The sequence below is a fragment of the Scylla paramamosain genome, chromosome 36 (genome assembly GCF_035594125.1).
Source record: "Scylla paramamosain isolate STU-SP2022 chromosome 36, ASM3559412v1, whole genome shotgun sequence".
Classification (NCBI taxonomy): domain Eukaryota; kingdom Metazoa; phylum Arthropoda; class Malacostraca; order Decapoda; family Portunidae; genus Scylla; species Scylla paramamosain.
The window spans coordinates 8,174,408-8,197,357 of record NC_087186.1 but is presented as its reverse complement, the minus strand read 5'-3'; the positions used below and the strand labels follow the sequence as shown (position 1 = coordinate 8,197,357).

At 42.2% G+C, this 22,950-nt stretch overlaps 1 long non-coding RNA gene across 1 annotated transcript in view; it reads left to right on the top strand.

Moving 5' to 3' along the window:
• Positions 1–22,950, top strand: part of LOC135090899 (uncharacterized) — a 64,805-nt gene that overhangs the window by 41,767 nt on the left and 88 nt on the right. Inside the window, exon 4 of the long non-coding RNA XR_010262161.1 lies at positions 22,908–22,950. This exon is cut by the window's right edge and continues 88 nt beyond it. This is a non-coding gene — a long non-coding RNA (uncharacterized LOC135090899). The remainder of the gene's footprint in view (positions 1–22,907) is intronic.

Below are 22,950 nucleotides of genomic sequence, written 5' to 3'. Positions count from 1 at the left end.
TCAGAGGAGGAGGAGGAGGAGGAGGAGAAAGAATAAAAATAATAATAATAAGAAGAAGAAGGAAAAGATGACATTGTGAGAAACATCATGAAAATGAAGAGGAAAATGATAAAGAGCGAAATTAAGAGCGAATGAGGAGGAGGAAGACGGGGAGGAGGAAGAGAGCAAGAAAATGAAAAGGTTGAATACTCTTATGAGGAAAAAATGAGAGAGAGAGAGAGAGAGAGAGAGAGAGAGAGAGAGAGAGAGAGAGAGAGAGAGAGAGAGAGAGAGAGAGAACGTATGTGAGGGATAAATAAATGAGATGAAGAATGAGGAAAGGTGATGAAAATGAGAAAGAAGGCGTGGAAAAAAACAAACAAATTGAAATTAATGAAAAATGGCGATTGTGAAGAACTGATGAGGATAGCAAGGATAAGGAGGAGAAAGAAGAGAAAGAGGAAAGAGGAGAAGTAAGGGTATAGGAGAAGGGGAGGAAGAAAAGAAAGAATATGAGAAAAGAGAAAGAAAAGAAGGAATAAGGAGGAGTATGAGAAAAGGGGATTAAGAAAAGGAAGAAAGTATTAGAAAAAAGGAAGAGAGGGAAGGAAAATTATGAGAAAAGAGAAGGAAGAGAAGGAAGGAAAATATGGTTAAAGAAATAAGAGAAGGAACAAAGAGAATGATAACAGAAGGAAGAGAATGAAGGAAAATTATGAGAAAAAGAAAGAAAGAGAAGGAACGATAAAAAAAAAAATATGAGCAATAGTCGAAGAAAAAAAAACTAAGCATGAGACAAAATGAAAAAAAAAACAAAAAAAAAAACAAAAAAAAAACAAAAACATGGATTAGGAGGAAAATGAAAACAAAATTAGGATAAAAACGCAACAAGATGAGAAAAATGAAAGTTACGGCTGTGAACATGGAAAACTAAGATGCTGAGGAGGAGGAGGAGGGAGGAGGAGGAGGAGGGACATGAAGATAAGGGTTATGAGGAAGAAGAGGAAGAAGATGAGGAGGATCTTAAGAGTAATTCTCCATCCCAGGACTATGTAGGAAGCGGCTGTGGTATTGCTTTCATAACACGTCTGGAATTTGCATACGAGGAGGAGGAGGAGGGGAGGAGGAGGGGAGGAGGAAAGGGCGTCCGGTACCGTATGTGCGTGCGTGTGCGTGCGTGCGTGGGTACAGGAGTATGGATCAGTAGACGGTCACTGGTATCGTCTGCTTTAAACTAGACACTTCTCCCTCCCCCTCCTTCCCCTCTCTCCCCTCACCATCTCGCCCTTCCCCTTTCCCCCTCTCCCCTCTTCCTCTTCCTCTTCCTGCAGCTGGGAGTACTACACCACGCGGCCTCCCATGTTGCTTGTGGTGTGGTGTTGCTGGGTCTGATGTTGCGGGGCGCTGCGGGCGAGTGTTGGCTTGGCGTTGCTTGGTGGGTGTGTTGGTGTGTGTTGTGTGGCTCTTTGGTGATGTGTTGCTGCTGCTGCTGATGCTACTACTGCTACTGCTACTGCTGCTGCTGCTACTGCTGCTACTGCTCCTACTACTACTACTACTACTACTACTACTACTACTACTACTACTACTACTACTACTACTACTACTACTACTATCTACTTCTATTTACTACTACTACTACTCTTCTACTACTACTCTTCTTCTACTACTACTACTACTACTACTACTACTACTACTACTACTACTACTACTACTACTACTACTACTACTACTACTACTACTACTACTACTACTACTACTACTACTACTACTACTACTACTACAATTCTTTCTACTACTACTACTACTACTACTGCTATACTATCTACTTCTGTCTACTATTACTACTACTACTACTACTACTACTACTACTACTACTACTACTACTACTACTACTACTACTACCACCACTCCTACTACTACTACTACTACTACTACTACTACTACTAACTACTACTACTACTACTACTACTACTACTACTACTACTTCCGCTGCTGCTGCTGCTGCTGCTGCTGCTACAACAACAACAACAACAACAACAACAACAACAACAACAACAACAACAACAACAACAACAACAACAACAACAACAACAACTACTACTACTACTACTACTACTACTACTACTACTACTACTACTACTACTACTACTAAACATTATCAACAACAACAACAACAACAACAACAACAACATGAGTAACAGGAGCAACAACAACAACAACAACAACAACAACAACAACAACAACAACAACAACAACAACATGAATAACAGGAACAACAACAACAACAACAACAACAAAACAACAACATAAACGGCTAAAACCTTAACAATAACAACATCAACACCAAGACAATCATAGCATCAATAAAAACAACACAGCATCACCACCACCACCACCACCACCACCACCACCACCGCCACCACCACCACCACCACCACCGCCGCCCTCGCAAGTCTATCTAAGTTTGGCCTGAAAAATGTAATGAAAATGATGTCCCTATTTTGCTTTTAAAGGTTCTGATGTAAACACTGTCAGCAAACTTGAAAGGTAAGGGACAGGGAGAGGGAGGGAAGTGAGAGTGACAGGTGGGAGGGAAGAAAGGTGAGAAGGGGCGGAGGGAGGGAAATGGAAGGATGGAGGGCGGAGGATGAAGGGACATGCAAGGAGGAGGAAAAGATTGGAACTTGTGGAGGAGGAGGAGGAGGAGGAGGAGGAGGAGGAGGAGGAGGAGGAGGAGGAGGAAGGAGAATAAGAGGGAGGTATGAGAACAAGAATAAGGGGAACATATGAGTAAAGAAAACAAGAGGAGGAATACGAAGAAAAGGAGAAGGAGAAGAATGAGGAAGGAAAGAAGGAAACATGAGAATAAGAATAAAAATAAGAAGGAAAAGATATGTGTAAAAGAAGAAAAAAAAAAGAATGAGAAGGAATACAGAGAAAAAGGAGGAGGAGGAGGAGGAGGAGGAGGAGGAGGAGGAGGAGGAGGAGGAGGAGGAGGAGGAGGAGAAATGAGACGTGACATATGGAAGAATGGAAGAGACACAAAATATTACGAGAGAGAGAGAGAGAGAGAGAGAGAGAGAGAGAGAGAGAGAGAGAGAGAGAGAGAGAGAGAGAGAGAGAGAGAGAGAGAGACCAAACCGACCAACCGACCTTCCCTAGTCTCCACCATCCCCACCATGCCTTTCTTCCCCTCCCTAAGACAAACCCACAATAAGGGCGGGCGTGGGATTATCAGGGGGCGCTGGAGGATAGAGGGATGGGTGGGCGAGGAGAAAAAGAGTGGGCGTGTGGCAGAAGGGGCGGGAGGAGAGGGCCAGGTGCAGCGGGAAGACACGAGCTTAACAGTAATTTATAGTGGGAAGAATTGCACTCTCTTCTACCACTCCTGAGGTTCCTCCCGCCTGGCTGGTGGCTTAGGGCGTGAAGAACAGCCGTGGGAAGGAAGCCCTAATGCCCTGTCTGACGGGGGAGGAGGAGGAGGAAGAGCAGGAGGAGAAATTAGATATAGAGGTGACCTTTTCGCTCAAGTGTAGAGATGGAAGAGGAGAAGAGAAGGGGAGGAAAAGATGGAAGAAGCATAGAAGAGAAGATGAAAGGGTGACGAAAGTAAGATTGCAAGTAAGAAAGGAAGAGGAATAAGAATAAAGAAATGACGCACCAAAGAAGCGGAAGAGAAAAGATAAAAGAGAAATGACAGAGTGGGGAAGAGAAGTGAAAAAAAGAGAAATAGTAGTGGAATATAAACAGTAAGAGGAGAATAAAGAAAAAAAAGACGTAGAAGGGAAGGAAAAGGAGGAAGGTATAAATAAAAAATGAAGAGACGGAGGAAGAGGAGATGAATTTGAATAAAAAAAAAAGATAGAAAGAAGAAAATAAGAAATGGAGAGTGAATAAATGTATAAAGAAGGAGATAAAGTTGATGAAAGGAGTAGATAAAATAAGATGACTTACTGTAATCAAAACGAAGAAAAGAAGGAAGAGAAGATAAATAAGAATCAAAGAAGAAAAGAAGAAATAAAGGTAGAGGAATATAAGGAAAGGTAAATTAAGAAGGGTAAAGAGAGGGAGGAGGAGGAGGAGGAGGAGGTGGAGGAGAGGAGGAGGAGGAGGAGGAGGAGGAGGAGGGAGGAGGAGGAGGAGGAGGAGGAGGAGGAGGAGGAACACAAAGGAAGAGAAAAGAAGAAGAAGAATAAGAAAAGGAAGAAGAAAAAGAAGTAGAAGAGTGTACAGCGAAGAGAAAGAATACAAAGGAATATAAAGGAAGAAAAAAACAACAGGAGGAGAAGGAAGAAGAAACAAGATCACGAGGAGGAGGAGGAGGAGAAGGAGGAATACAAAGGAATACAAAGGAAGACAAAAAAAACAACAGGAGGAATACAAAGGAATACAAAGGAAGACAAAAACCAACAGGAGGAGGAGGAAGAGAAGGAGGAATGAGGAGGAATACAAAGGAATACAAAGGAAGATAAATAACAGGAGAAAACTAAGTAAACCCCTCATAACTCCAAGGGGAAGCAGGTTTAGTTACAGTGACTCGGGTTGACAAGAGCACAGCCACACGCCCCGCCACTCGTGCCCCGGGAACATCCGTAGAGTGCCTTCTTAACCTGCTCCACTATTACCAAGATTGACTGGTCGTGTATTACAGTAGTCAGGCGGGATGGCTGTGTAATCAGATGCACCTGATGTAATGACTTGCCGGTTTAGTCACGAGATGTTGAAAATGTGTTCTCTTTCTGCCTGTGTCTCTCTGTCTGTCTGTCTGTCTGTCTGTCTGTCTGTCTGTCTGTCTGTCTGTCTCTCTGTCTCTCTCTCTCTCTCTCTCTCTCTCTCTCTCTCTCTCTCTCTCTCTCTCTCTCTCTCTCTCTCTCTCTCTCTCTCTCTCTCTCTCTCTCTCTCATATTCTTGTTCCTTATTCTTTTCTTTACTGCCTATAGGAGAAAGGAACTCTCTCTCTCTCTCTCTCTCTCTCTCTCTCTCTCTCTCTCTCTCTCTCTCACTCTCTCTCTCTCTCTCTCTCTCTTCTCTCTCTCTCTCTCTCTCTCGTCAACACAGCTTTTTTTTTTTTGTTACATTTACGTCACGCATTTTGAAACGCGCCGCGACGAATTATGAAAACGGTGGTGTAAGATCATGTTCTCCCTGACACCCACCTTGGGAAATGTCACACTTACCATGCTTGAGTCATGCTTGAGGTCACACTAGAGCCAGGCACACTTAGTCACGCTTGGGTCACTTTTGGGTTACTTTTGGGTTGTGCTTGAGTCATTCTTGGGTCACGCTTCAGTCACACTTAGGTCACGAGTCACGCTTGGGTCACGCTTGAGTCACGTTTAAATCACTCGAATCACTGTTGGGTCGCTCATGAATCACGCTTGTCACACTTAGGTCACGCTTGAGTCACGCTTCGGTCATACTTAGGTCACGCTTGACTAACTTGGGTCACGCTTAGGTCAAGTTGGTCACACTTGAGTCACACTTAGGTCACGCTTAGGTCACGCTTGTCATGCATTCTGGAGCAGTGCACGGCGATAACACTAACGAGGCGGCGGGAAGCTGTGGTAATGGTGTCTTGTGGTGCATGTGTAGTGACAGCCGCTGGTCCCACACGGCAGGCGCATCACACTCTCCTCACCGCCACGTCACCGCCATGTCACTCCCCTCGTCAGTATTGATTGTCATGGTCGCGCCACGTGCTCAGTGAGGTGGGCTGAGGTCTCGTGTTGTCTTGTGGTGTTGACTGGTGTTTTTTTTTTCTTGTTTCTTCCCTTGTTCATTCCTTAGATTACTGGTTTTCCTCTTTTGTCATTGTTTTTTTTTTTTTCTCCTTTTTTTCATCTCTTAAGTAGTACTGTTTTTTTTTCTCTTGTTTCCTCATTTATTCATCCCTCAAGAAATGCTGTGTTTTTTCCTCTTAAGAAATACTGTTTTTCCTTTTTCCTTCTTTATTCATCCCTTATCTTTCCCCTCTTAACATTTTCCTTGTTCTGTTTTCTTGTCTCTTATTTCCTTTCTTGACATGTTTCCTCTTTTCTTTCTCACTCCTTTAATGTCTTTTCCTCTTCCTCTTCCTTTCCCTTATAGCGTCAGTTTCCCCCTCCCAGATTAATTATTCTTATTCATTCCTTAATATTTGTTTCCTTTAACGCATCTTTCCCCCTTTCTTAATATCCTTCATGCTTTCATAGTCACTCCTTCCCTCTCAACATTCCTTTCATTCTTTCGTTTAGTTTTCTCCTTATCATCCCTCCTTTCTCTCTTTTTTACATTCCGTTCCGTATCTTTCTTTCATTATTCCTCTTATTCTTCCTCTCTTTCTTAATCATCCTTTAGTTCAATATCTTCCTTCATCCCATCCTTTCTTTCATTTTTTTTCTCCTTCTCCCTAACATATTAAACTTTGCCTTTGTTTTATTGTCTCATTCTTTTTTGCATTTTCCATACACCCTTGATCATCCTTTAGCATCCTTCCTTCATCCCTTCCTTTCTTTTAGTCTTTCTCTCCTTTCCTTCCTAGCATTCTTTACTGTCCTTGCCTTTCATTCGTCATTTTTCCCTTTATATATATATTATATATATATATATATATATATATATATATATATATATATATATATATATATATATATATATATATATATATATATATAATATATATATATATATATATATATTTTTTTTTTTACTTCATCTTTCCTTCATCCCTTCCTTTCTTGCTCTCTTTCTTTCCCTCCTTTCAAATTCCTATACTCTGCTTTTCTTCACTCTTCCTCATCCTTACTCTTACCCCCCCCTCTCTCATCCCTCTTCCATCTCTCACTCTTCCTCTCTCCCTTCTCATCTTTCACCTCTTCCCTCACGCTGTCCCTTCACGTTTACCAGGAGTCCTCGTGTCGCGTTCGTTAGAAGTACAACAAGAAAGTCACTCTGAAGTTAGGTGAAGTATTACGTGTTCTCAGACACATTGTTTTCTCCCTTTCTCCCTTTGAAGTTTTATCAGGAAGTCTTAAAATTTACGTTATAATGAACCAAATCTTGCACAGCTTCCGAACTTCATCAAATCGCCTGGAAGTTAGTCCTAATGAAGCGGACTGAATATTATTGTGTTGTTGAGTCTCCCCATGATTTGTAAACCCCTCGGTGACGAAAAGTGTCGTCCGTAGCTTGGTGAAGTCCCCTAACGACGCTTGGAATATTGTAGTGAATTGGATGCTGTGGTTCTGAAAGGGTTAAAGGGAATTCAGGTAGGTTTTTATTTATTCTATTTATTCCGTTTCACTTTTCATCAGTTCGTATTCATCTTTGCGAATCAGAGTTTCTACATCATGATTTGTTTATTTGTTAGTTAGTCTGTGTATTTATTTATTTATTTAGTGCAATCAGACAGGGACCAGGCCAGGTGGCTCGGCGGTAACATGCTTGATTGGTTACCTGAAGACTGCAACTTCGATCCCCCAAACGTGGGCAGCTGGTCTGGCGGGGGGGGGGGGTGCCCTTTGAACCCTGATCCACCACCATTAGCGTGCACCTTTCTGCTTCACTGTGCCGCTAATGACCTCACCTGTCCCGTGCTTATTAATATTTCTCACTCATAAAAAAAAAAAAAGACGAAATCACAGAATTTGCAGTTTCTAGGCGCAGGTGGAAGTGAGAAGAGTGTGTGGGTGCGTGGGTGCGCGGCCAAGTGTGTTTATTCACCTGTTGTGTGGCGTGGGCGGCGTGACGTCTGCACACACCTTCATTATGCAAATTATTCCCTGTTCCTGAGGCGCGGGATTCATCTAGACGGGCAGAGGGGCCCGGGGGGAGGCTGGCAGGACCTTGTATGGAGAACCGCGCGCTGGTGTAATGCCCGCCATCCATTCCTGGAGCGCCTGCTGGATTGCTGCTCTGCCCTCCCACCTTTCAGTATGGGAGGCGTTCATCTACCCTTTACCCTCCCACCTGTAGTATTTGTGGAGGTATTTAGCCAGCTACCCTCCCACCCTTCAGTATGGGAGGCGTTCAGCTACATTCTTAACCTCCCACATTTAGGAGTCTAGTTAGCTCAGCCTTCACTATTTAGCTACATTCATCCTCCCTTCCCTTAGTACTTGTGGAGGTATTTAGCCAGCTTACCCTCCCACCCTTCAGTATGGGAGGCCTTCAGCTACTCTTATCCTCCCACCCATAGTGTTTGTGGAGGTAATTAGTTAGCTCACCCTCCCACCCTTCACTATTTAGCTACACTCTTATTCTCCCACCCTTAGTATCTGTGGAAGTATTTATCCAGCTTTCCCTTCCACCCTTCACTATAGGAGACTTTCAGCAACCCTTCCCTCCCACCCCGTAATATGTTGAGAGGCATTTAGGTATCAACGCTTAATTTTTTGCGAAAACATGCGGAATTTTCTTATCGTCCCGTCCCTTAATCATTAGGGGAGGTATTTAGCTAGACTCTTTTTGCTCAAACATGCTATGGTTTGGAAGGCACTCACGTCACTTTACCTTACCTTTAATTATTTGGGAGCCTCAGGTAACTCTATCCTCGCCAGCCTTAAGTTTGGAAGATATTTACCTTCCTTTCCTACTTTATTATTTATTTATTTTTTTCCAAATATTTCTTAGTATTCGCTTTCGTGGATTTTCACTCCTGCATCTCTGTGTGTGTGTGTGTGTGTGTGTGTGTGTGTGTGTGTGTGTGTGTGTGTGTGTGTGTGTGTGTGTGTGGTGGGTAAACAGGTAAAATGAGGGAATCTGAGCCTTAATCTGGGGCGTAATAAAGGTGGATTCAGAGGGATGGCCATGCAGGTGCTCTTATTCTTTGTTCATGAGTGAGGAGGTGAATGAATGATTCCCAGCCATACATGGTTGCGCTATACAAAAACACCGCCTCCCTCCTCCTCCTCCTCCTCCTCCTCATACTGTTGACCCCTCGACCCTTACCTTCTTGTATACTAGGTCAACAAGAGGTGGTGGTGGTGGTAGTGGTGGTGGTGGCTTATTAATTATGATTATTATTTTATATTTTTATTGGTCTATTTGCTCAGTTTGATGTGCAAGGGGAGGGTAGATTGAAGTTGTGTAATTAACTTCTTCTTCTTTCTTCTTCTTCTTCTTCTTCTTCTTCTTCTTCTTCTGTTTTTCTCTTCCCATGTGCATCATTATTTTTCTCCTCCTCCATCCTCTCCTCGTTCTCCTACTCTTCATTATTGCCCTCGTAATTATCTCATCGTCCTCGTCATATTTGTTATCACTGTCCCTGTCTTTGCCTTCGTCTCCGTTCTCGTCTTTGCCCCATTCTGTTTTCCTTTTAGCTTGTCCTTGTAATTTTCCTCGTCTTTACCTTTCTCCCTTGCTTGTTCTCATCTTCGTCTTTAGTCTTCCTCTTATGCATCATCACCGTCTTTGTCTTCTTTTCCTATATCTCTTATCCTCGTCCTCGTCTCTGCCTTTCTATTCTCCTTAGTTCTTGTTCTCATTAGCGTCGTCCTCCTTGTCTTCCTCTTCCTTATCCTATGTATTCTTCGTCTGTCTCTTACTTATCTTCGTCTTTGTCTTCCTATGCTCCCTGTCCTCGTCGTCGCCTTCCTCCTTGTCTTCCTCTTACTTATCTCTGTCTTCCTCTTAGTTAGGGCCGTATTCAGAATCGCTCTGCTCTCACCACCACTATTTTTAAGGGCCACGGAGATGATTAGCCGGTTTCTCGAGGCTGTTCCTCCTGTTGATAGTGTAGAAATCTTGTTAACCTATCACCAGAACCATAAAAACACCCTTAAAAATCCGTGTAACTTGAAGTGGAGCCTTTTGGAAGTGGAAGAAGTGTTTTAGAATGATGGCCTTTCTCGTATCTTTGTCTTCCTCGTCTTTGTCTTTCTAACCCCAGTTACTCGTTCTCATCGTTTTATTCCCTTCACTTAGTCTTATTTAGTCTTATCTTTACTGTCTACCCCCTTTACGTACATTCGTTGCAGTCTTTCTGTATCCCTTGTCCTCTTCCTACCTTCCCCCATCGTGCTGCTCCCCCATACGGCACCTGAAGGGGAAGGGGAGGGGAGTAGCGGCGGGAAGGCACAAACCGATCAGAGCCACCTGCTGTGTCCAGACCCCTTCCAGACCCAACAGCGATTTGTGGTCGATTCTGATAAGTCCTGCAGTCTTTTCTCCACCTCATTTCTTTCCTCCTTTCTCTTTCTTGCCTTTCTTTCCTCCTCCTCCTCCTCCTCCTCCTCCTCCTCCTCCTCCTCCTCCTCCTCCTGCGCAATATTTCCCACGTTCTTTTCCCGGCAAAATATCATAATAAGCTCCCGCCTCTCAGAACTTTTAATTAATACCCCGTCATTACTTAGAGGAATATACTTGTCAAGAAATGTGAAGACTGCATGGGGGGAAATTGCCTACGTGGTGGTGGTGGTGGTGGTGGTGGTGGTGGTGGTAGTAGTAGTAGTAGTAGTAGTAGTAGTAGTAGTAGTAGTAGTAGTAGTAGTAGTAGTACATTTGGAGAACGAAGAGGAAAAGAGGGGAAAGAAAGAGGGAGAGAAAAAACGAGGAGGAGGATGAGGAGGGAAATGAGAAAAGGAATATGAGTTAGAGGAGAAAGGGGGGAGAGGAAGATTAAGAAGACGAGGAGGAAAGGAGGATAAGTGGTGGAGAGGAGGAGAAATATTTAAGGAAGAGAAGGAATGAGAGGGAAGATGATAAGAAATAGAGAGAATAGGAGGAGGAGGAGGAGGAAACGGTGAAAGGAGGAGGAGGAGGAAGAAAAAGAAGAGGAGGATTCTGTGTATACCAAAATATTGTGTACATACCTGTGTGTGTGTGTGTGTGTGTGTGTGTGACCCCATCATCAGCTCCCAATGTTTACTCAGCACCCCCCACCCACCCCATTTCAACGCCCCCCTGACGCCCCCTGTGGTCCCTGATTAATTGGAGGGATGCATCAAGGACCTAGTTTCCATTAATGGGGGGTGGGTGGGGGGAGAGCCAAGCACTGGGTATTTAGGGAAGTGAAGGTAAAGGTTAGAAGGTTAAGGGTTGAGTGGGGATGAAAGGGGGAGATTGTATAGGGATTGGCCAGGACTGAGAGGGAAGGTGATAAGAGAGAATGGGAGGAGGTGAGGTAAATAGGGAAATATTTAAGGAAGAGAAGGAATGAGGAGGAATATGATAAATATAGAGAATAGAAGTAGATGAGATAAAATAGAGAAATGTCTAAGGAAGCGAAGGAATGAGAGGAAAGATGATAAATTAAAAGAGGATAGGAGAAGATGAGGTAAATAGGGGTATGTCTAAAGAGGAAAAGGAATAAGACGGAATATGATTAAAAATAGAGGGATAGAATATGAAATGAATCAGGAAATGTCTAAGGAAGAAAATTAATAAGAGAGAATTGGGGAAATCTTTAAAGAAGGAAAGGAATAAGAGATAATATGAAAAGAAATACAGAGAATATAGAGATAGAGGAACATGGAGTAAATAAGGAGATAAAGTAAACAGGAAACAAGCATAGAAGAAAGACATAGAAAAAGTCAGATAAATAGGGGAACATATAAAAGTAGGATAAAAAGCAAAGAACTAGGGAAGAAAAGAAAATGATAAACAGGGGAGAGAGAGAGAGAGAGAGGAGAGGAGAGAGAGAGAGAGAGAGAGAGAGAGAGAGAGAGAGAGAGAGAGAGAGAGAGAGAGGAGAGAGAGAGAGAGAGAAGGAAGTAGGGGCAAAATAAGATGATGATAACGAATAGTGCAAGAGGCAGTTAGCAATTAGAAGAAGAGGGAACGTAAAGAGGAGAGGAAAAGAAGATGAGACAGTGAAAGGAAAGACAAATGAAGGAAAATAGAATGAAATAAGAAGAAAAGAAGATAAAAATAAGGAAGATTTAAGGAAGGAAACTGTGAAATGGGATGTGGAGGAGGCAAGATTATGATAAATAGGAAGAAGAGTATGGTGGTGATAATGATGATGAGGAGGAGAAAGAAGAGAAAACGAGAGAAAATGATAAAGGAAGGAAGAGAAAGAAAAAAAAAAATAGGCCTTGTAGAATATGGAAGAGGCGAAATTATGAGTAGGAGGAAAAGGATGGTGATAATGGTGAGGAAAAGAAGAGAAAACGAGAGAAAATGATAAAGAGGAGAAGAGAGGAAGAGAAAAATAGGAGGTTTAGTGGAGCTCAGGTGATGTTTGTTTAATAATCCCATTTTTCACACCTGTTCTCACCACCACCACCGTCACCACCACCACCACCACCACCACCACCACCACCACCACCACCACCACCACCACGCAGCGATAAAAGACTTGCATAATAAAGCGACCTAAAACAAAAAATGATGAAGATTAATATTACACACTTTGTCCCTGCATGGTATAGGAGAGAGAGAGAGTGAGAGGGAGAGGATGGGCATGACGTCACAGATGCGTCACTAATGGGCGGGCCAATCAGTGGGCGTAAAACTAGATGGCGTTAGTGTTAATTGATTTATGGGCGTGAGTGTGAGAGTTGGTATGGAAATGTCACGCTGGGAGAGAGAGAGAGAGAGAGAGAGAGAGAGAGAGAAGAGAGAGAGGAGAGAGAGAGGAGAGAGAGAGAGAGAGAGAGAGGAGAGAGGAATGGTGCATTAATTTCTTTCCTCGTTCACATGTTTGTACTAATTAACACACACACACACACACACACACACACACACACACACACACACACACACACACACACACACACACACACACACACACACACACACACACACACGCACGCACACGGAAAAGGAGGTGAAAGAAAAAACACAAACAAAATCTAATCAACAAAACTGTTTTATTTTATACAAGTTGACGTTTATGTGTTCAAAAAATAATTAGGTGGGAATCGTAATTTCTGTTTTATTTGTGTTTATTTCGTGTTTTATTCTTATTTAGGTATTTTCTACATTTATTATTATTTTATTCTGTTACATTCGTACTTTAAATTGTCTCTCCTTTTTGTGTGCCCTGGTTTACATTGTGTGTGTGTGTGTGTGTGTGTGTGTGTGTGTGTGTGTGTGTGTGTGTATGGCCTCTTTTGGTAAGATTCCTGAGGTGAAGTGTGTGTAAGAAGGCAACACACTTCTGTCCACTCCACTCGGCATTCCACACACACACACACACACACACACACACACACACACACACACACACACACACACACACACACACACACACACACACACACACACACACACACACACACACACACACACACAGCTTCCTACGGTACATACTTAAGCATCTCAGGTACGTAGGTACCTCTCTCTCTCTCTCTCTCTCTCTCCTCTCTCTCTCTCTCTCTCCTCTCTCTCTCTCTCTCTCTCTCTCTCTCTCTCTCTCTCTCTCTCTCTCGAACTATGCTGCAATTTCCTTTTCTTTTTCTTATATCTTTTATTTATTTTGTCTGTATAGTGGCGGGCGATCTGGTCAGTTTTCATTGAGTGGACCATTCTTTTATCCAGTCAGTTATTCGGTCAGTCAGTCAGTCAGTCAGTCAGTCAGTCAGTCAGTCAGTCAGGCGGTCAGGCAGTGAGTCAGTCAGTCAGTCAGTCAGGCGGTCAGGCAGTGAGTCAGTCAGTCAGTCAGTCAGGCGGTCAGGCAATGAGTCAGTCAGGCAGGCAGTCAGTCAGGCAGTCAGTCAGGCAGTCAGGCAGTCAGTCAGACAGTCAGGCAGTCAGGCAATTACTCGTTCTTTCCAGTCAGTCCAGTCATTAAGTCAGTCGATCAGTCAGTGATAGAGACTGTGTGGGTGTGTTTGTTACAGAGAGAGAGAGAGAGAGAGAGAGAGAGAGAGAGAGAGAGAGAGAGAGAGAGAGAGAGAGAGAGAGAGAGAGAGAGAGAGAGGTGGGGGCTTCGGTGATAATGGTCATTGTGGTGATGGACTGTGTTTGTGGTGACTCGTGGTAATGGTGGTGGCAGTGGTGGTGGTGGTGGTAATGGTGGTGATGGCGATGAGTCTTGGTTTTCCTCAGTAAGCGAAGCAGTGTTGCATGTTATTGTGCTGTGTTGTGATTAGTATTGCCTGTGTGTGTGTGTGTGTGTGTGTGTGTGTGTGTGTGTGTGTGTGTGTGTGTGTGTGTGTGTGTGTGTGTTTGCACGCGCTCTGCTTCACTTCCTCGGTGACAGCAAACAGTCATATATAATAATGTAATGCAAAATACTGTGAAATAATAAAGCTGTGTAACTGTGAAAAAAAAAATACCGGGAAATAAAGGGAAGTATAAATGTAAGGGAATGAAAAAATAAATAAATAAATAAAATGTGTGTGTGTAAAAACGAGTGCATGTTTGTGGAAATACATAAATAAATGAAATGCGACTCTCATTATTTTTCCTCTCCTCAGAAAGTATTATGAATAACTTCTCTTGCTACTGTTGAAATGAAAAAAAAAAAGAAAAGAAGGCAAAAAACAATTTTATATCTCCTTTCTGTAGAACGTTTTCTTTAACTACTACTACTACTACTACTACTACTACTACTACTACTACTACTACTACTACTACTACTACTACTACTACTACTACTACCACCACCACCAATACTTACCGCCACCACCACTAACACCACCACCAACACTGTTACCACTACTTCTACCACCACCACCACCACCACCACCACCAGCGAAAACGGTGTTGAGACAGAAAACGTAATTACAGGAACACTCAGACCTCGACACAAATATTTTCAAGGGTGATTTACTCATAATGAAGAATGATTAGACTTCCATTAAGGGCGAAAATGCTGTCATGAATATTGAGTATTTCTTCTCTCTCTCTCTCTCTCTCTCTCTCTCTCTCTCTCTCTCTCTCTCTCTCTCTCTCTCTCTCTCTCTCTCTCTCTCTCTCTCTCTCTCTCTCTCTCTCTCTCTCTTCTTGTTATATTTCTTGGTTGTTTTGTTTCGTGTTTCTTTGCTTTTTTTCTTTACTTTCTGTGTTTCTAATGCGCTCTTAATATTTTTTTCTTTTTCTTGTCCTTTTCTTCTTCTTCTTCTTCTTCTTCTTCTTCTTCTTCTTCTTCTTCTTCTTCTTCTTCTTCTTCTTCTTCTTCTTCTTCTTCTTCTTCTTCTTCTTCTTCTTCATCATCATCATCATCTACATCCACTATTTTGTTTCTTCTTCTTCTTCTTCTTCTTCTTCTTCTTCTTCTTCTTCTTCTTCTTCTTCTTCTTCTTCTTCATGCACCATTTTGTTTCTTCTTCTTCTTTTTCCACCCTTTCTTCTTCTTCTTCTTCTTCTTCTTCTTCTTCTTCTTCTTCTTCTTCTTCTTCTTCTTCTTCTTCTTCTTCTTCTTCTAATCATTTTGCTTGCCTTGGTTTTCTTTGTGTATCTTCGTTTCTGTTTTGTGATTTTTCTTTATTTTAATATGCTCTTCTTTCTGTAATGACTTTTTTATTTCTTTCTATGTTATTGTCTTTTGTTATTGTTTCTCTTTTATTTCAGTGTGCTTTGTGTATTGAGTTGTTCTGTATTATTTTTTTTTCCTTTTATTTAATGTTGCTTTGTCTTCATTTCGTGGCTTTTTTTACTTTTTTTTATTTAACTTCCTCTTTGCTTCTCTATTTTTGTGTATTTGGTTCAGTTTTTAAATTTTCTTTTTCCTTCCTCTTGGCTTCCCTCAATTTTTATGTTTGCTTCACTTTTTCTCATTTCTTTTCACTTCCTCTTCGCTTCCCTCTTATTTTTATATTTTGCTGCACTTCCCTTATTTTTATTTCCTCTTCGTTTCTTTCTTTATGCTTCACTCTTTCATTTAAGTTCACTGAATCTACTCTTCACTCATCCCTGTAATTCTTCTGTCCTCATAATCTCCTCAGTAATTCACCTCATAAACCCGTCTGGAAGTTTTTTCTCCCCTCTCCTCTGTATTTCTTTTTCCTCATAAACTCGTCTGTAATTCTTTTTTCTTTCATAAACTCGTCTGTAATTCTCCTCTCCCTGTTATAAACTCATCTCTAATCCTTCGTGTCAATTACGGCGGAGTCTTTTGCTTGTAATTCTTAATCTTCAACTCCCCACAAACTTCCGCATTTTTTACATTCGCCTTGCTGGGTTGACGTGACTTCCAGCGTGAGGGAGCCGCGTATGCAAGACATTTATGAGTAATACCTCCTCACTTGCACAGTAATTCTCGCGCCAGTGTCGGTAAGCGAGTGGAAAAGAATGAGACTGTTATCTTCCTGTTGCGAGAAAGTAACGGGACTATAATTTTTGGTGTGCGTTGTAGAGAGAAAAGAAAAGGTAAGGAAAGGCGTGAGTGTAATCAGTGGCTATACCTGGCGCACCTGTTGAGGTAATTGGTGCAGGTGTGTGCTTGCCTCATTAGTGCCGTGAGGTGCAGTTGACATGGAGGTAACTCAGCGTATAGAAGTGAGTGGTGGAGGTGGAATATATGAACAGGTAGTCTTGATCTAAAGTCCTGTTACCTGTCGCTCTTGTTTCTCTGTGTCAGTCCTTCCTGTTCCTGTTATTATGCGAAGCTTGGTCAGTGTGTGGTGCCAAGTAATGGATGAAGGTTTTAAAAGAAACAGGTGGAAAGGTGAGAATTTCGAAAAGGGTTTTAAGTTTCTGCAATAAGTAAGAACCAAATGTGAGAAAAAAAATGAAATGGATTTAAGTTTTTAGTAGCAAGTAAGGACCTGATAGAAGACGGAAAATTTGAAGTGGGTTTAAGTTTTAGTTGCAGATAAGGACTAGATCAACTGTTAGAGGAAGTTTTGCAAAGATAAGGGGAGATCAGAGGTGTTTGTCATGCAGTGGGACAATGGGGGCCGATGGTGATTAAAATAAACGATCTGAGGACAGTAACTGAGTAACCAATGTGTGTTGGCTTAGACCGAGCGGCATGGAGGAATTTCTATTGATTTACTTATTATTGCTATTATTTTTTGTTTTTTTGTTTGCGTCACTTGTTTGCGTAATTTCCTTCCTATCTCAGTTTTAAATTAAACTTTTTCCAAGTTTGAACTCGATTTCTTGTTCTGTCATGATTACTGATCTGAGAATTCTGTTTGCTTCAATAGTTTACGTTATTTCTCTCTCTCTCTCTCTCTCTCTCTCTCTCTCTCTCTCTCTCTCTCTCTCTCTCTCTCTCTCTCTCTCTCTCTCTCTCTCTCTCCCTCTTAATCTAACCTTTTTTTCAAGTTTGAGCTCATTATTTCATTATTTCTTGTTCTCTTCTGATTACTGACCCTGAGAATTCTGTTTACGTCACCCTTGTGTGGCTCCATAAGGAAAGGTCGTTAGTACTGAGGTCACACAAGGTACGCGAACTCTCAGGTAGCGCCGGTATCTCCCTCACGCCTGCCCTTGCCGGTGATAAACATTAGTAGTCCGCTGGAGACACGCGCGTGGGAGACGTTAACGGACTGGCCAACGGTAGGAGCGTGGAGGCTGACTGCAGTGGGAATAGGAACGTGGGGTGAGGAACGAACGAGAAAGAAAGAACATCAAGGAATAAGAAGTCAGACGGGAAGCAGTATTAATGAAGGACCTGGGAGTGAGTCATGAGAGAAAGGAAAAAGGAAATGAGAGAAGCAACAAGAAGCAAAATAAGGTACTGTAGACAAGACAACAAACAGGAAGTAGGAATAAAGAACCAGGGAGATGAAAGAGAAGACAAAGGAAACAAAAGAAAGAAGTGAACTAAACCAAACCAAACCTAATAAAACGAAGCAAAACGATACTGTGGACAAGACAGCAGCAAACAGAAAGCAGGGGAAAAAAAAAAGGGGAGGTGAAAGAGAAGACAAAGAAATGGAAAGAAACAAGAGACTAAACAAACCAAACCAAACTAAAACAAACGAGATGCTGTGGACAAAAACAAACAAACAAACAAACAAACAAGAACATGAATGAAAAACCAAAGAGAGATGAAAGAAAAAAAGAAACAGACTTACAAAAAAACAAAACAAAACAAAACAAAACACTTCTATGGACGAAAAAAAAAAAAAGGAAGGAACACAGAATCAGGGACAACGGCCGAGGAAAGGACTCCACCAAAGTATCCTCAGAGTATCCTTAAAGTTTAACCTTCGTGGACAAATTTGCAGAGTGTGGAGTTACCTGCGAGCGTCTGTGTGTGGCTGTGGACTTCAAGGAGAGGCTGTTGTCCGAGTAAATAATGCCTGGGGGAGGGCTGCGTCTGTCCGTCTGCAGGAGGAGGAGGAGGAGGAGGAGGAGGAGGAGTTAAGGTTAGATTTGGTGTAGAAGAGGAGGTGGCCGGAAGCTGCTTTGTGTGAGTGCTATGAAGGTTGTTGGAGGAGGAGGAGGAGGAGGAGGAGGAGGAGGAGGAGGAGGAGGAGGAGGAGGAGGAGGAGGGTAGGTAACTCTTCCCTCCGGCATGCACCTGCTGCCTGTGTGATTGTCCTTCAGCTGCTCCTCCTCCTCCTCCTCCTCCTCCTCCTCCTCCTCCTCCTCCTCCTCCTCCTCCTCCTCCTCCTCCTCCACGTGGACAGAGGCAACGGATGTGAATTGTCGCCGAGATAACGAGAAGTAAAGTAGTCTTGTGTTTCATGCAAGAGAGAGAGAGAGAGAGAGAGAGAGAGAGAGAGAGAGAGAGAGAGAGAGAGAGAGAGAGAGAGAGAGAGAGAGAGAGAGAGAGGAAGCAGGCGTGTTTGAAAGTAGTGAGGTGAGGAAATGAGGAGTTATTTGTCATCTCAGCTGTTTACTCTTCACCATCTTCTTTCTCTCCTTCCTCCTCCCTCCTTCCCTTGTCTTTCATCCTTTATTCCCTCTCGCTTCTCCTCCTCCTCCTCCTCTTCCTCCTTTTCCTTTATCAGAACACGTTTGCAGGTAATGAGGACTGTAAAGAGGTTCTGATTTCTCTCTCTCTCTCTCTCTCTCTCTCTCTCTCTCTCTCTCTCTCTCTCTCTCTCTCTCTCTCTCTCTCTCTCTCTCTCTCTCTCTCTCTCTCTCTCTCTCTCTCTCTCTCTCTCATATCCTGCAACATATCCTCCTCCCATTTTCTTTCTCTTTGTTGCCGCATTTCACGCGCCTTATAATCTTCCTCTTCCCTCCATATCCATACCTCCCTCCTCTTCCTTGCTCTTCCTCTCCCACCTGCACCTGTTCCATCCCTACCTTTGTGTGCTCCCCACGTACACTCCCCACGTAACCTCCCCATACTGTCCATTAGACTCGTATTCTTAAACGCTTTGCTCTCTCACCACGATCGTTTTCTAAGGTCGTAGAGGTGATTAGCCGGGTTCTGAATAGTGTTTCTCCCGTTAATAATGTAGAAGTATTGTTAACCTGTCACTAGAACCATAAAAAACAACCTTAAAAATCCGTGTCACTTCAACTAGACTACTAGAGACTCTTGAAATTAGTCGAGGTACGGACAGGAGTGTTTCAGAATATGGTCCTTAATCTTTCATCACTGCATCTCCACGTCTACTTAATATTAGTATCTTGCAGACTTCTCTTAATTAATATATCTTGCATCTGTGTCACTGCATATAGAATGACCGAGGGAGTCTGAGTAATGAAGGAAAGGTACAGGTGATAATCTTTAGCCGTTCTACTTTCTCTCACCCCTATTCTCTCCTCGCTAATGCAAGAGTTAACTAGTATTCACAATCATTCATCTCTTTTTATGGTAAACTTTGGAGGTCCCTGTCTGGATTCCCTCCTTTCTGTGACTTAAAAGAAGGTTTCAAGACACTTATCCTCCAATTTCGGGTGATTCTTTTGACCTTTTGGATCAGGCTCCTCAGTGATCCTTTTTTTCAGTCTTCTTGTTGCCTCTGTCCAGTGCCCCTCTGACATGAAAAGAAATTAACACCACTGAGATGGACAGGTGATATTGTTAATTTGAAATGAACGAAAGAGGGTTAATGATGGAAGATAAAGGTTCTGGTACTGAATAAGGATGAGCTGGAGTTGGTAATGAAAGTTGGCTATGAAAGAAGGTAATGGTATTGATAATGAGTACAAGATAACGAAAGGAGAGTTGATAATGAACGAAGATAATGATACATAATAATGGTTAAGCATGAACAAAATGGGTTATTAATGAAAACTGGCGGTGAAGGGAGATAAATATACGGGTATTGAATAAGAATGAACAAAGGGAGAGTTGATAATGGAAGTTGGTAATGAAGGAAGATAAAGGTGCAGGTACTGAATATAAATGAATAAAGAGAGATTTAGTAGTGAACGAAGATCAAAAGGTATAGGTAGATAGAGGTAAGAAAGAGGAGATCCTGAGAGAGAGAGAGAGAGAGAGAGAGAGAGAGAGAGAGAGAGAGAGAGAGAGAGAGAGAGAGAGAGAGAGAGAGAGAGAGAGTTAATAAAGATAATGATGAGAAACATATAGATACAGTGCATGTAAATTAACTAGGGGAGGTAAGTGATAGGAAGGTAAGAGATGAACACCTGTGCACTCAAGACAGGTGAGACAGATAAAGGAAACACACATGCCCTTGAACACACACGCACACACACACACACACGGACACACACACATTGTATAACCCACAGATCACAAGCAAGTTAATGCACGCAGCTGGCTTGTATGCTTATAAAGAGGGACCTGTAAGTCTTGTAAGGGAGGGACTCAATGTAAACAGAAGTGCCGGTGACGTGACGCAAATCTGTGACTCTGCAGCTCAAGGACGGTCGTGTCTCCAGACTTCATAAGGGAGAGTTCTGTGTTGGTGTCAGTGTTGTGTTGCGTCCCGCTGTTGGTGTTTATGTTGATGAGTGTTTGTTTGGCTTGACTTATTTGGGGAGAGAATGTTAAGAGGGGAGTTTTTTTTTCCTTTTTTTTTTTTCTTTTTTTCTTGTGTGTGATCATGGAAATGTATTGAGATTATGATGGATTTGGGTATATCGTTTCTCTCTCTCTCTCTCTCTCTCTCTCTCTCTCTCTCTCTCTCTCTCTCTCTCTCTCTCTCTCTCTCTCTCTCTCTCTCTCTCTCTCTCTCTCTCTCTCAAATGAAGCAGATATTTTCAAGTTATGATAGAATATGACAGACACACACACACTCTCTCTCTCTCTCTCTCTCTCTCTCTCTCTCTCTCTCTCTCTCTCTCTCTCTCTCTCTCTCTCTCTCTCTCTCTCTCTCTCTCTCTCTCTCTCTCTCTCTCTCTCTCTCTCTCTCTCTCCCCAAAAAAACAAATCCTTTCTTGTCAATTGTCTCCGAATTTTCAGCTTCCTTTTCCTTCCTTCCTTCCTTCCTTCCTTCCTTCCTTCCTTCCTTCCTTCCTTCCTTCCTTCCTTCCTTCCTTCCTTCCTTCCTTCCTTCCTTCCTTCCTTCTTTCTTCCACCAAACTTGGCGAAAACTTGAACAAATTGGAGCCTGGGAACCTTAGTGTCAATTTTGGCGGATATTTGAGCGTCGGAGAATTTATAGCGAGGCGAGAGAGGTGCACGAATGCTGATGGCGGGGAAATCCAGCGATCTGCTCGTTAAAGGGACCGTTTGGGAATTTTGTCTTGCGCTTCTTATATTTTCATTAAAGCTCGCACCTGGGGAATTACCCTTACCTGTGTGTGTGTGTGTGTGTGTGTGTGTGTGTGTGTGTGTGTGTGTGTGTGTGTGTGTGTGCAACGACTCATTAAACACCTGAATAACCTTACACACTTGAGCGGGGAGTCACCTGTCCATCACATACACTCACCTGGCCAGTGCCTCTACAGGTGTGCTCTTACCAGGCAGACAGACACAGACAGACAGACAGACAGACAGACAGACAGAGAGACAGATACTGGTTTATGACTCACGTGATAATTATATATTTTTTACCTTGTTTTTCTCTCTCTTCTCTTCTCTCTCACCATCTCCCTCTCCCTCTCACCTTTATGAGTGGGCGGGGCTGATCCATGAAGGTGTAACCAGGAGTTGTTGAAAATGACGTTGTTTTCACCTGATTGTCGAAGCTTTTTCGTGTTCTTTCCCGCAGCAAATAATAGGTTGGTGTTGCGTCCTTCACTTTATGTCACAGGAGGATGGCAGGCAGGCACGATGCGGGGATTAAGCGACTTGAACATGTGAAGTGGTAATTGCAGCGTTATCGGTTACTGTGGTCGTATATTACATGATGCGTCAGTTTGTTTATTTATTTATTGATGTGTGTATGTGTGTTGTATGTTTATTTGATGTGTATGTCGTTCTGTATACGTATGATTTAAAGGATAATGGTGTTTGTATGATTCTGTATATTGCATTCTATATTTATTGTGTACGTATTTGTTTATCTGGCTATGCGTGATTTAAATTCAGGACACACAAGCTGAACTCGAGTTAGTATTATGTACACGTATTGAGGGTTTAATGTGTCATCCTGCATTTTCCTATTTATTCCTATGTTTATTTATTTTTTAATTTGTTTGTTTATTTGTATTTTTTATTACTTATTTATTTACCTGCATTTTTTTATATTTTTTTTAGTGTTTCATTACACATTCGTTAGTTACGTATTAATCAATCCATTTAAATTGTATAGTTATTTATTCATCTATTTATTCATCTCCAGTTTTCATTAGTTATTCATTCATCTAGGTATATACTAATGTAGAGTTTCCTTCCGTATTCATTCCCTTATGTATCTATAGTGGACCTATTTATTTATCTATACATCTACCTATAGTTACCTGTTCATCTACTCACCTACGTTAATTTTCTTTACTCAAGTATTCAGTAATTGCTTTTTCATCGCCATATTTAAATCATGCACCAATATATTGATCTGTATATTGATCTCTAGTTCTTATTATTTATTTATTCATCTATATTTTTTACTACTTTGTTTACGTATCTATAGTACACCTATTTATCTATCTATACGTACACCTGTCTTTAGTCTTCATTAGCTGCTCATCTCTGTCTCTGCTTTTCCACTGTCAATGCGGAAGTGAAGCAAGATGAACAATTATACATCCGCCTAGTGTTCAGTGATCTCACAGAATTGTTTCCTCTCCCACAGGTAAGCGTCCAGGTGTGCAGGTGGCGTCAGCAGGTGCACAGGT